The sequence below is a fragment of the Scleropages formosus genome, chromosome 13, assembly GCF_900964775.1.
Source record: "Scleropages formosus chromosome 13, fSclFor1.1, whole genome shotgun sequence".
Classification (NCBI taxonomy): Eukaryota; Metazoa; Chordata; class Actinopteri; order Osteoglossiformes; family Osteoglossidae; genus Scleropages; species Scleropages formosus.
In genome coordinates this window covers 21,301,645-21,303,722 of record NC_041818.1, presented here as the reverse complement: position 1 = coordinate 21,303,722, position 2,078 = coordinate 21,301,645, and the positions used below count along the sequence as shown (strand labels likewise).

The window sequence follows — 2,078 nt, the reverse complement described above, 5'->3', positions numbered from 1 at the left end:
ACTTCAGTGAGAGTAGGGAATGAATTCATACGCATCTTGTAACCAAATGTTCAATATCTAATATAATAGAGTCTCTACTGTGTTTTACTGTAATAAACACAGTGTAAGAGGAAAATTGCTGAAGCAGTTAATCTGGAGAAATGTAATTTACAGTAATTATTTTTAACTTCTAGTGAATGGGTGGGATTCATGGTTTTCACACATGTTAAACAGATCTCAGAAATCTGTTCTGCGGCTCTGAGAACTTCCCTGCGCATCAAAATAACGGAGCTGCTCCACAGCGACATCTAGCGGCCGTTTTATTTCACTGCGGAAAATCTGCATAGTTTATGAAATCTGTGACAATAATTTAAAAAAACGAATTTCTCCGCCATACCGAATAAATCGCGTCTTAATAAAAAGAGGCATTTAAGTATTCCGTTTATTCGGCGAATTTAGAACTTATTTCCTGGTTGTCCCTCTTGACGCAGTCACTATCCAAATTTATTACAGTGCTTAAAAATACGAATATCCGAGTAAAATTAATAGTAATTATTTTAACAGAAACAAACTTTTTCACTTATGGAGCGATAACTAATATATCGAAAGCAGTAGAACCCTACGAAGGAAGAGCTTTGCATGAAAGACGAGGTGGCCGAGTGGTTAAGGCGATGGACTGCTAATCCATTGTGCTCTGCACGCGTGGGTTCGAATCCCATCCTCGTCGCAAGTTTTTCTTGCTGTGCTCGCAGCACCGAAAATACGCCTCACTTTGCGCGATGCCTTTGTCATGTTAGCACGCGTCTCCCACAAAACTGAAAAAATAAAAACTATTAAACGTCGATGAAGTATCAATGTGTTGGCGCTTTGCGCCCCCTGTCGGCAGAATCGTGACAATCGCCCTTCAAAGCTCTTGGTCTTTTCCCAGTTTAGCTGACTCTTCTCTCCAAGGCGATTTACTACAGTTTACCATTCATTTATACAGCTGTGTCATTTGTACTGTCACTTCGAGGATTCCCTAAAAAAACTACGCCACCCGCCGCCCCTGAAATTCTGAAAAGAAATCAAACTGCCTTTATCCGCGCTGCTCACCGACAGCTATTTGTACACACTTTTTTGGCAGAAAAAACAATGAGGTCAGTATATCGCATAATGCCTCGAAAGCATCACACGTTGGGTGTTGAATTGTGTTGCCGTGGCGACCAGCTCGCCGCACTCATCGATAAACTACTACTACTAGTCGTCCCTGGGTGGGAAGTCCAGCAGGTCACGTGCACTGGCTCCACGAGGGCGACGAACTTTAATGAAAACAACCGACTGTTTGATCATAGTCGGTCTGTCCATCTGACGTGAGTGCGTTTGAGGCAGAGATCTGGCCGAGCAGCCTTTTTAGAGTCCACTATTGAAATCAGCTCCCGCTCTTCCAGACCTGTCGGACCCTTGTGGGGGGGGGGGGGGGGGGGGGGGGGGGGGTGAAGATTCCAGCGCTTACCGCCACAGAGACGCGTTATTGTTTCCTTCCCTCAATTTGCCCCGAGCTCAAAACTCCAGCCCCTGTGAAATTTATAGGTTCAGGGAAATAGGTGCGAAAACGACGGCAAAGGCGGCATAAATCTCGGCAGAGGCGGCCCGGGCGCGCAGCCCCGCTGCACTTAATCTCCATTAGAAGGGGACAGCGCGTTATTTGGAAACCCGCCCGGCGTTGCGTTTTTGTCTCAGGTCGGCGGCGCGCCCTTCTCGCAGCCCCTCCGAGAGCAAGCTGACGTGCACGTGCGCTCCCCGACACAATTTACTGTAGCCTTTTCTTTTGTTCCAAGTCAAGTGCACACGCCAGCGCAACGAACGAACGAACGGGGCCCCGGCTCTGCTGGATCATCATCATCATCATCATGATGCTCTCACCGTGATACGAGCCCCGTGTCAACGGACGCATTGATTGCAGCACATGCCAAGGTCACGGGATTGACTTCCCGGAATCCATCGCCCCCTCCCCCACGACCCCCCGGGACCTGCACGTGAAGACGGTCTGGCGTTTAGAAGTCACGTCGCACGCCACCTGGGATGTACGAACCCACCTGCTGCTTGACTCCGGGTTCTCT

At 48.3% G+C, this 2,078-nt stretch overlaps 1 non-coding gene across 1 annotated transcript; it reads left to right on the top strand.

Annotated features, from left to right (window-relative positions):
• Window positions 1–624: 624 nt before the first annotated feature.
• trnas-gcu (transfer RNA serine (anticodon GCU)) lies at window positions 625–706 on the top strand. Its single transcript has one exon. It is a non-coding gene; the product is annotated as a tRNA-Ser (tRNA).
• The last annotated feature ends 1,372 nt before the right edge of the window (window positions 707–2,078 follow it).